At 40.9% G+C, this 12,339-nt stretch overlaps 1 long non-coding RNA gene across 1 annotated transcript in view; it reads right to left on the bottom strand.

The window, feature by feature from the left end:
* LOC129638823 (uncharacterized) overlaps positions 1-11,314 on the bottom strand; it is a 28,730-nt gene extending 17,416 nt beyond the window's left edge. Inside the window, exon 1 of the long non-coding RNA XR_008708042.1 lies at positions 10,674-11,314. This is a non-coding gene — a long non-coding RNA (uncharacterized LOC129638823). The remainder of the gene's footprint in view (positions 1-10,673) is intronic.
* Positions 11,315-12,339: the final 1,025 nt, after the last annotated feature.

Below are 12,339 nucleotides of genomic sequence, written 5' to 3'. Positions count from 1 at the left end.
TACCTCAAGAGACATAAACAAATTCACAATTTCTGCTGTGTTTTTGTGTTTCTACCAGGAAGTGGGTATGAAGAGTTTGAGGAGTCACCTGGAGTAAGTCAAGTGGGGGTGGGGCTTTTAAAACCACTGCTTTTGGACCCCTCAGTCTGTGGGACATGGGCTGGATTGTAGAATGGAGGATGTGGCTAGGACAGGACCTGGGATTGTGAAGAGGGCAATTTCCTTTGGAGAAAGGCAGAGACTGGGAGGAGGAGGCCCAGAAAGAAAGCCTGCTGCATTGGAGACTTGTTCCACACATGCGAGGGAAACAGGTGAATGTCCTTGGCCAGTGCTGCCTAGAAACAGCCCAACAGCCAGGACCCTCCCTTCCTGAGTGTGGCACACACTGGCACAATTGGAGAGAAATGAACTTCTAAGGTATTTGCTGTATGTACAGCATTACTAATTTCCAGGTGGGCAACTTTTTCCTTCCTTCTTTATGTCCCAAAGTGCCAGAAATCATTGTTATGCTACCTACATTAATTGCCTAGCATTCATGTATAAAATTTGAAATATACAATATTATATATGAATGTTGGGGTATATTTTCATATACATAAGATTGAATTTCATTACTTCATATATGAAAACCTGGAAGCTGATTTTCTTATGTGAAGTATTCTATTTTCTATAACTCATTCATTGACTATAGCATGTGCATGTGTGTGCTCTGTCTGTCCAACTCTCTGCGAGTCCATGGACAGTAACCTGCAGGGCCTATCTGACCACAGGGATTCTCCCAAGCATGCATACTGGAGTGGATTGTCATTTCCCTTTCCAGAGGATATTTCCATCCTCGGGATTGAACCCGCCTCTCTTGTCTCTCCCGCATTAGTAGGCAGCTTCTTTACCACTAGTATATTTCCTGTTCAAAATATGTAGTATTTTATGTGTATGAATAATCAAAATTTCTATAGTTTGTATGTGATAATCTGGGTGCAGACTTTCAGATGTGAAATACGTAATTCTCCTATTTCACGTATTAAACTCTGGTGCTGATTTTCCTACATGGAATATGGAATTCTCTATGTTTAACACAAGATAATCTGGATGCCAGTTTTCCCACATGATATATGGAATTTTCTGTATTTCTTATAATAGAATCCAAGGGTAATTTTAATACATTAATACAGAATTCTCTCTATGTCATAAATACATATGTGGGCAAAACTTTCCTGTGTGAAATAATGGAACTGTATAATTCATAGGAAAATATGCATGTAGTTCCCCTGTATGAAATATGGAATTCCCTATATTCACACATGAAAATCTTGGCACAAATTTACCTCTGTGAAATATGGAATTTAGGAAAATCTGGGTCATGACTTTCTTTCATGAAATATTGAATTCTCTATATTTCACAAATGAAAATCTGGGCACTGACATTCATCAAGTATGGAATTCTTTATATTTCACATGTGAAAATCTAGGTGCTAATACTATATGAAAGATGAAATTCTTTATACTTTGCAATTGAAACTTAGGATGGGTAATTTTTCTACAGGTTATGTGGAATTCTCTATATTTCACATGAATATCTGAGTGCATATTTTCCTATATGAAAAATGAAAGCCTCTGCATTTCAATTCTTTACCATCTAAGCCACCAGGGAACTTGAAAGTTTCTATGAAGACCTACAAGACCTAGAATTAACACTGAGAAAAGATGTTCTTTTCATCATAGGGGACTGAAATGCAAAGGCAGGAAGTCAAGAGATAGCTGGAGTAATAGGCAAGTTTGGACATAGTGTACAAGATGTGACAGGACAAAATCTAGCAGAACTTAGGAAAATAGAAAGGGTAAAAATGGAAAGAGTGACAGTTTACTTGGGCTCCAAAATTACCGGGGACAGTGGCTACAGTAGAATTCAGTCACTCAATGGTGTTCAACTCTTTGCCACCCCATGGACTTCAGCACGTCAGGCTTCCCAATCCATAACCAACTCCCGGAGCTTACTCAAACTCATATCCATTGAGTCGGTGATGCCATCCAACCATCTCATCCTCTGTTGTCCCCTTCTCCTGCCTTCAATCTTTCCCAGCATCAGGGTCTTCTCAAATGAGTCATTTCTTCACATCAGTTGGCCAAAGTATGGGAGTTTTACCATCAGCATTAGTCCTTTCAATGAATATTCAGGACTGATTTCTTTAGGATTGACTGGTTGGATCTCCTTGTACTTCAAAGGACTCTCAAGAGTCTTCTCCAACACCACAGTTCAAAAGCATCAGTTCTTTGGCACTCAGCTTTATTTATACTCCAACTCTCACATCCATACATGACTACTGGAAAAACCATAGCCTTGACTAGATGTAACTTTTTCAACAAAGTAATGTCTCTGCTTTTTAATATGCTGTCTATGTTGGTCATAGCTTTTCTTCCAAAGAGCAAGCGTCTTTTAATTTCATGGCTACAGTTGCCATCTGCAGTGATTTTGGAGCTCCCCCAAAATAAAGAAGGGAAGCGAAAAGCAAAGGAGGAAAGGAAAGATATACCCATTTGAATGCAGAGTTCCAAGGAATAGTGAGGAGAGATAAGAAAGCCTTTCTCAGTGATCAATGCAAAGAAATAGAGGAAAACAATAGAACAGGAAGACTAGAGATCTTATCAAGAAAAGTAGAGATACCAAGGGAACATTTCATGCAAAGATGGGCTCACAAAGGACAGAAATGGCGTGGACCTAACAGAAGCAGAAGATATTAAGAAGAGGTGGCAAGAATACACAGAAGAACTGTACAAAAAATATCTTCATGAAGCAGATAATCACAATGGTGTGATCACTCACGTAGAGCCAGACATCCTGGAATTTCAAATGGGCCTTAGGAAGCATCACTAAGAACAAAGCTAGTGGAGGTGATGGAATTCCAGTTGAGCTATTTCAAATCCTGAAAGATGATGCTGTGAAAGTGCTGCACTCAATATGCCAGCAAATTTGGAAAACTCAGCAGTGGCCACAGGACTAGAAAAGGTCAGTTTTCATTCCAATCCCAAAGAAAGGCAATGCCAAAGAACGTTCAAACTACTGCACAATTGCACTCATCTCACACACTAGTAAAGTAATGCTTAAAATTCTCCAAGCCATGCTTCAGCAGTACATGAACCGTGAACTTCCAGACATTCAAGCTGGTTTTAGAAAAGGCAGAGGAACCAGAGATCAAATTGCCAACATCTGCTGGATCATCAAAAAAGCAAGAGAGTTCCAGAAAAACATCTACTTCAGCTTTATTGGCTATGCCAAAGCCTTTGACTGTGTGGATCACAATAAACTGTAGAAAATTCTGAAAGAGATGGGAATACCAGACCACCTGACCTGCCTCTTGAGAAATCTGTATGCAGGTCAGGAAGCAACAGTTAGAACTGGACATGGAACAACAGACTGGTTCCAAATAGGAAAAGGAGTACGTCAAGGCTGTATATTGTCACCCTGCTTATTTAACTTATATGCAGAGTACATCATGCGAAAGGCTGGGCTGGAAGAAGCACAGGCTGGAATCAAGATTGCTGGGAGAAATATCAATAACCTCAGCTATGCAGATGACACCACCCTTATGGCAGAAAGTGAGGAAGAACTAAAAAGCCTCTTGATGAAGGTGAAAGAGGAGAGTGAAAAAGTTGGCTTAAAGCTCAACATTCAGAAAACTAAGACCATGGCATCCGGTCCATCATTTCATGGCAAATAAATGGGGAAACAGTGGAAACAGTGTCAGACTTTATTTTTGGGGGCTCCAAAATCACTGCAGATGGTGATTGCAGCCATAAAATTAAAAGAAGCTTACTCCTTGGAAGGAAAGTTATGACCAACCTAGACAGCATATTGAAAAGCAGAGACACTACTTTGTCAACAAAGGTCCATCTAGTCAAGGCTATGGTTTTTGCAGTGGTCATGTATGGCTGTGAGAGTTGGACTATCAAGAAAGTTGAGCACCTAAGAATTGATGCTTTTGAACTGTGGTGTTGGAGAAGGCTCTTGAGAGTCCCTTGGGCAGCAAGGAGATCGAACCAGTCCATCCTAAAGGAAATCAGTCCTAAATATTCACTGGAAGGACTGATACTGAAGCTGAAACTCCAATACTTTAGCCACCTGATGTGAAGAGCTGACTCATTGGAAAAGACCCTGATGCTGGGAAAGATTGAGGACAGGAGGAGAAGGGGACGACAGAGGATGAGATGATTTGATGGCATCACCGACTCGATGTATATGGGTTTGGGTCAACTCTGGGAGTTGGTGATGGACAGGAAAGCCTGGCGTGCTGAGGTCCATGGGGTCACAGAGTCGGACACGACTGAGTAACTGAACTGAACTGCAAAATAAAGTATCTCACTGCTTCCATTTTTCCCCCCATCTGTTTGCCAGTAAGTGATGGGAGACTGGATGCCATGATCTTTGTAATTTGAAAGCTGAGTTTTAAGCCAACTTCTTCACACTCCTCTTTCACTTTCATCAAGAGGCTCTTTAGTTCCCCTTTGTGTTCTACCATAAGGTAGTGTCATCTGAATATCTAAGGTTATTGATATTTCTCCCAGCAACCTTGATTCCAGCTTTTGCTTTATCCAGACTGGCATTCTGCATGATATCCTTTGCATATACGTTAAATAAGGAGGGTGGCAATATACAGCCTTGATGTACCCTTCTCCCAGTTTGGAAGCAGTCTGCTGTTTCATGACTGGTTCTAACTTTTGCCTCCTGACATGCACACAGAGTTGTGAAAAGGCAGGTAACATGGTCTGGCATTCCATCTCCTTACGTATATTCCAGAGTTTGTTGTGATCCGCACAGTCAAATGCTTTGGCTGTGCCAATAAAGCAGGAGGAGATTTTTTATGGAACTCTCTTGCTTTTTTGATGATCCAGTGGATGTTGGCAATTTGATCTCTGGCTCCTCTGTCTTTTCTAAATCCAGCTTGAGCATCTGGAAGTTGACAGTTCACATAATATTAAAGCCTGGCTTGGTGAATTTTGAGCATTACTTTGCTAGCGTGTGAGATGAATGCAATTGTGTGGTAGTTTGAACATTTTTGGCATTGCCTTTCCTTGGATTGGAATGAAAACTGACCTTTTCCAGTCCTGTGGCCACTGCTGAGTTTTACAAACTTGCTGGCGTATTGAGTGTGGCACTTTCACAGCATCAACTTGTAGGATTTGAAATAACTTAACTGGAATTCCCAGAGAAGGCAATGGCATCCCACTCCAGTACTCTTGCCTGGAAAATCCCATGGATGGAGAAGCCTGGTAGGCTGCAGTCCATGGGGTCACTAGGAGTCGGACACGACTGAGCAACTTCACTTTCACTTTTCACTTTCATGCATTGGAGAAGGAAATGGCAACCCACTCCAGTGTTCCTGCCTGGAGAATCCCAGGGATGGGGGATCCTGGTGGGCTGCCGTCTATGGGGCCACACAGAGTTGGACACGACTGAAGTGACTTAGCAGCAGCAGCAACTGGAATTCCATCACTTCCACTAGCTTTGTTAGCAGTAATGCTTCCTAAGGCCTGCTTGACTTTGCATTCCAGGATGTCTGGCTCTAGGTAAGTGATCACACCATCGTGGTTATCTGGGTCATGAAGATCTTTTTTGTATAGTTCTCTTGGGTATTCTTGCTACCTCTTCTTAATATCGTCTCCTTCTGCTGGGTCCATACCATTTGTGTCCTTTATTGTGCCCCTCTTTGCATGAAATATTCCTTTGGTATGTCTAGTTTTCTTAAAGAGATCTCTAGTCTTTCCTATTCTATTGTTTTCCACTATTTCTTTGTATTGATCACTGAGAATGGCTTTCTTACCTCTCCTTGGTATTCTTTGGAAGTCTGCATTCAAATGGGAATATATTTCCTTTTATCTTTTGCCTTTAGCTTCTTTAGTGACTATAGCCATGAAAATAAAAGACCCTTGCTTCTGGGAAGAAAAGCTGTGACAAATCTAGAGAAAATGTATTCAAAAGCAGATACATCACTTTGCTGCCGAAGTGCCATATAGTCAGAGCATGTTGTGGTTTGGTTTTTTTTTTTTTTTTTTTCAGTTAGCCATGTACCGATATGAGAGTTTGACTGTAAAGACAGTTGAGTGCCAAAGGGCTGAAGCTTTGGAACTGTGGTGCTGAAAATAACTCTTGAGAGTCCCTTGCACAGAAAGGAGTTCAATCCAGTCAATCCTAAAGGAAACTAACCCTGAATATTCATCTGAAGAACTGATGCTGAAACTGAAACTCCAATACTTTGGCTATCTTCCGTGAAGAGCTGATTCACTGGAAAAGATGCTGAAGACAGGAGAAGAAGGGGACAGCAGAGGGTGTAATGGTTGGATGGCATCATTGACTCACTGATCATGAGTTTGAGCAAACTGTGGATGACAGTGAAGGACAGGGAATCCTGGAGGGCTGCAGTCTATGGTGTTGCAAAGAGTTGGACATGATGTTGCAAAGAGTTGTGATTGACACCTAGGTGTAGATGGTTCTCCCTGAAATATGGAATTCTCTATATTTCACACATTTAAATTTGCAAGGAGATTTTTCTGCATGCAACAATGTGGGGAAAATTTGTGCCATGATTTTCAAAGGTGACATAGACATAATTCCATACCTCATGCAGGAAAAACTGCACCCATATTTTCAGATGTGAAAAATAGTTACTTGTTTTATGTCATAAAATCTGTGCTCAGATTTAGATCTTGAAAATAATGAGAATTTCACATTTAATGTGGGAAAACAAACATCCAACTTTTCTAATGTTAAATATACAGAATTTCACACTTCATGTAGGAAAACTGCACCCAGATATTCATAAAAGAAATATAGAGAATGTCATATTACATGCAGGAAAATTGGCATCCAGATTTTGATATGTGAAAATACAGATTTTCATATTTATATAGGAAAATCAAAATGAAGAATTCAAATGTTCATGTAGAGAATTACCCAATTAATGTAGAAATATTGGCTCCTAGATTTTCATGTGTGAATATAGATTATTCCATATCTCATGCAGGGAAATCTTTACCTATGTATTCATAATTGAAATACAGAGAATTCCATATTTATTAGGACAATTTGTGACCAGATTTTCACAGAGGAAATATAGAGGATTCTATATTCAAACATTCTGCCCAGATTATAATTTCTGAATCATAGAAAATTCATATTTTATGTGTGAAAATCTGTCCACAAACTTTCATAAGTGAAATACTGAGATTTCGTATTTCACATAAGAAAATCTGTTCCAAAATGTGAAATATATAGGATTCTACATTTCATTTTTGAAAACTTTTACTCAAATTTTTTTGGTGAAATACAGAGAATTTCATATCTCAAGCAGGATCGATTTTCATATGTGAAACAGAAAATTCCATTATTTCTTGTAGGAAAATTGATGTCAAATTGCTCAAATGTTACATATCAAGGATTCCATACTTCGTGAAGGAAAATCAACAGAGATTTTCAAATGAGAAAGGTGAAAAATTCCACATTTCACATTAGAAAATCTATGACCATGTATATTATCACATGAGAAATAGATCGCCAAGCCAGGTTCAATGAATGAGACAGGGTGCTCAGGGCTGGTGCATGGGGATGACTCTGAGGTCATGGGGAGGGAGGTAGGAGGGCGGTTCAGGGGATGGGGAAGGGGAGGGAGGTAAGAGGGCGGTTCAGGATGGGGAACACATGTACACCCGTGGCAGATTCACGTCAATGTATGGCAAAAACCACTACAATATTGTAAAGTAATTAGCCTCCAATTAAAATTAATTAATTAATTAAAAGAAAGAAAAATTATGACCATATTTTGATATGTGAAATGTAAAGATTTTTATATTTCATGTTAGAAAATCTGCATCCAGATTTTCATAAATGAAATATGAAAAATTACATATTTCATGCAGAAAGACCTGTGTCCATATTTACATATGTGAAATACAGAAAATTCTGTATTTCAGATTGGAAAATTTGTAACAAGATTTTCGTATATGAAATATAGAGAATTTCATATTTCATGTCCTAAAATCTGCACTTTGTCATATGTGAAATTGAGAATTTCCTAATCCATGTAGGAATATCTGGTGTCAAATTTCAAAACATGAAACAGAAAATTCCATATAGCACTCAAAATCATATGTGAAATATAGATAGTTCATATTTCCTATAAGGAAATCTACCCCAAGGGTTTCATATATGATATATACAATATTACATATTTCATATAAAAATAGTTTTATTCAGATTTTGATGCATAATAATTGAACTCTCATTGATTGATCTCTCTGAAATGCTTAATAGGTTCTCCTGTCGCTGTTCTGCCTTTCTTTCCATATTGTAGCATGAGTATGTAAAGTCAAATAAGCATACTTAGATCGGTGTAGATATTTACTCGCTGGACTTTGCATAACTCTAGAGCTTGGGTCAGAGCCACAAGCTCCACTGACTGAGCACTGATTCCCTGGGGGAGAGATTGTGCTTCTAAAACCTGTTCAGCCATCACCACAGTGTAACATGCTTTACGCTCCCCATCCTGATCAAAAGAACTGCCATCTGTAAATATTTCCAGGTCAGGATTGTCTAAGGGGTATCCATTAGATCTTCCCGAGTTGCATAGTTTAAAGTTAGAAATTGGGAACAATCGTGATCAGGTGTTTCATTTTCCTTCTCAGGAAGGAAAGTGGCAGGATTTAAATTTCCACAAACTTTAAGCTTAGTTATGGGTCCTTCTAACAACAGTGACTGATATTTAAGAAGCCTACTGTCTGTCATCCAAATATTAACCTTAGAATTTAAGATTCCACTCACATCATGGGAAGTCAGTACAGCAAGGTTTCAACCATTAATTATTTTTAAAGCTTCAGGTGCTAATAAAGCCACTGCCCCAATTATTCTTAGGCAGTGGGGCCACCCACGTGAAATTACACCTAATTCTCTGCTTAGATAAGCAATAGGTTGCTGGTGAGGCCCTCGGGGTTGTGTCAAAACTCCCAAGGCCATACCTTTTCTTTCAGTGACAAACAAATTAAATTCTGACCCTGTGGGCAAGCTCAGAGCTGGAGCTTGCAGGAGAGCAGTCTGAAGAACCTTAAAAGCCTTTTGAGTTTCTGGAGACCAAACCAGTTTGTCCGTTTGGGCCTGCTGAGTTTCAGCTATAAGTTTATATAAAGGCCGGGCAAGTTCCCCATAACCCGGAATCCAAATGGGACAGTAACCTGTGATTCCCAAAAATCCTCTCAATTGTCTTAAAGTCATAGGCAGGGGATGATTTAGTATAGGTTTAATTCTCTCAGGGCCTATGGCCCTAGTCCCTTCTGATATGATTAGGCCCAGATATCTAATCGATTGTTGACAAAGCTGAGCCTTTTCTCTTGATGCCTTGTAACCACAGCCTGCCAGGAAGTTTAAGAAATCTTTTGAGGCTCGCGAACAAGCTTCCTCTGTCTCAGCACAGAGCAAAATATCATCTACATATTGTAACACCACCGCTTCAGAGCTATTAAAGTTTTGTAGATCCCATGACAAACTTTGTCCAAATAAGTGAGGACTGTCACGAAATCCCTGAGGCAAAACTGTCCAGGTTAACTGAGAAGCTGGCTGCGTAGGGTCTTCAAAGGCAAATAGAAATTGACTTTCTTCCACCAAAGGCACTGAATAGAAGGTATCTTTTAAATCAACTACTGAGAAATATTTGGCTCGTTCAGGAATTTCAGACAATGGAGTATAAGGATTAGGCCCCACGGGGTGTAAAGGAACTACAGCCTCATTTATTATACGTAAATCTTGAACTAGTCTCCATTTACCATTTGATTTCTTTATACCCAAAATAGGAGTGCTGCAAGGACTGTTACAGGGAATTAATAGTCCCTGCTCCTTTAAATTTTCGATGATGGGTTTTAACCCTTCCATAACCTCAGGTTTCAGTGGATACTGCTTCTTATGTGCAAATCAGTGCGGGTCTTTGAGCTTGACAACTACAGGAATAGCATTTCGTGCTCGACCCACAGATTTTCCATCAGCCCATACTCTAGGATTTACATTTTGTTCAACTAAAGGGAGAGAAAGGGAGGGCTCCATATTCATGAAAACAGAGGCATAGACCTTGCTCAGTATATCCCTCCCCAAAAGGGGTGAGGGAGATCCTGGCAGGATCAGAAACACTTATGAAAATAGCACAGAATCCCAGTTGCAAGATAAAGAACAACTGAAATAATACCTTTTGGCTTGTCCAGACAGTCGCATTAAGGAAGTGAATTGGGAAGAAAGTGGGCCAGGGGCTTCAGTAAGCACAGAGTAAGTTGCCCCAGTATCTAAAAGGAAATCGACGGATTGGCCACCCACAATTATTAATACCCAGGGTTCCTCAGGTGTAATTAGGACAGGAGCTTGTGTGGGGACCCCTGGGCACCTTCAGTCCTGATTGTCTTGAGAGTCCAACCCCAGAGACCTACGCCTCTGGGGGCAGTGCCGGGGTCCAGCCCCGGCTGATCCAGGGTATTCGAAGTGGGGACGGCGTTGGCGACCTATTTATTTATAAATATTTATCAAAGATATAAAGAGTAATAGAATGAGGATAGCTTAGTAGGAAAATTCAGTGGAGAAAAGAGGCTGAGTAGCTTGGTTTATGCGGGAGACCAATAAAACTTCAAGACAAGAAGTTTGCACCACTTACGTACGCCGCAGGCGTCCTTCCGTTCTCCCGAAGGAGAGGAGACACTGAGGCCTCCCCGGTCGGATCTTAGAAGCCCAGCATAATTAGCAAGCATGGCGGGTTCCACGCTCCAGATGGAGACTCAGCCAGAATTTGAGAGAGAGCACGACATGGGGAGACCAAGTTTCGGTGAACAAGGCCCGCACTTTATTTTCCAAAGTAGTTTTTATACCTTAAGTTGTGCATAGAGGATAATGGGGGAAGGGGGGGAGTCATGCAAGGACTGCAGTTCCTGGTCCTAATCGAAGCCAGGCTTTCAAACTTATCATATGCAAAAGTTCAGGTGAATTACATCATCTTCTGGCCAGGAGGCCTGTTAACATTTTAAGAAACTTATCTTTCTCTAAAGGTGATTATTCCAAAGTCAGGCACCAGCCTCCAAAAAAGCATTGGACAAAGCTGCATTCCTATAGGGCAAAGGTGAGGTGGGCTCAATCAAGAAAAGAATTAACTCAAGGGTCCAAGGTTACAAACATTGAGGCTACTACTTACATTTCTATACACCCATTATATCAATCAATACACTGCCAAGGACACAGTAGGTAAGGAGTATGGAGACTTAGCAGCAAACATTGGCCCAATAAGTGAAAAACCCTTCACCAATACAATTTCTAATCAATCTTTGAACTACTCAAAGGAATCTGTGTTTAGACAGTTTAGAACATCTCCTGCCTCTCACAGTTGGGAGGCTCTGAACAATCACACGTGGCCGGAAAAACCTATTCAGGCAGGCTAGAGGATTTCCAAAGGAGTTTGTAGGTTGAAACACTGTCACACCCAGGAATTATTAACTGGAGCTGTAAGCTAACTCTTTTTCCAGAGAGAGGTAGTGGGGGACAACCCCCGTAAAGTCAGAGGTGTAGGTGAGAGCACAAAGCAGAAAGTAGGCAGACTCTGGTTTTGGGGGTAGATGCTCGAGAATTTCCAGGGGGACTCCTGAGGCTCGATCCCGCCTTTGTGTATGCCGAGCCCCCTTCCTCATGACCATTGCCATGGGCGGAGTTCCTCACGCTAGTTCCCGGCAGTGACAGAATTCTAGTTGAGCTATTCCAGATCCTGAAAGATGATGCTGTGGAAAGTGCTGCACTCAATATGCAATATGCTGGCTCCCGGCAGGGCAGTCTCTCTTCCAGTGTGGTCCTTTGCAGACCGGACATGGAGCCAGGGGCGGCTTAGATGCCTGAGGGCAATCCCGCTTGAGGCACCCCTCCTTTCCACAGTAATAGCAAGCCCATCCCTTTTCACCTGGGTCCTTCTGGGCATTTTTCTCAGGCTGTTTAAGAACAGTTCTGACAGCCATTACAAGGGCTTCTGCCTGTTCCTTTGTCTTTTTCTGCCTTTCTTTCTTTTCCTCATATTCCCTACCCTAATAGACTATTTGAGCCAGTTGCAACAGATTATCTAAAGACTGATTGGTCCATACTCCAGTTTTAATAGCTTACGGCAGACATCTGGAACTGACTGCATGAGAAATCTTTTAAGATCACTCTTCCCTCTTCACTTTCAGGATCAATCTCAGTGAATCTGCAAAGGGCTTCTCTCAGTCTATCTAGGAATTTACCAAGTGCTTCCTTCTCCTCCTGTTCTATGTTTGCCAATTTGGCATAGTTTAAAGTCTCAGCACGTG

Source organism: Bubalus kerabau, chromosome X (genome assembly GCF_029407905.1).
Source record: "Bubalus kerabau isolate K-KA32 ecotype Philippines breed swamp buffalo chromosome X, PCC_UOA_SB_1v2, whole genome shotgun sequence".
Classification (NCBI taxonomy): domain Eukaryota; kingdom Metazoa; phylum Chordata; class Mammalia; order Artiodactyla; family Bovidae; genus Bubalus; species Bubalus kerabau.
This window is presented reverse-complemented; position numbering and strand designations above follow the sequence as displayed.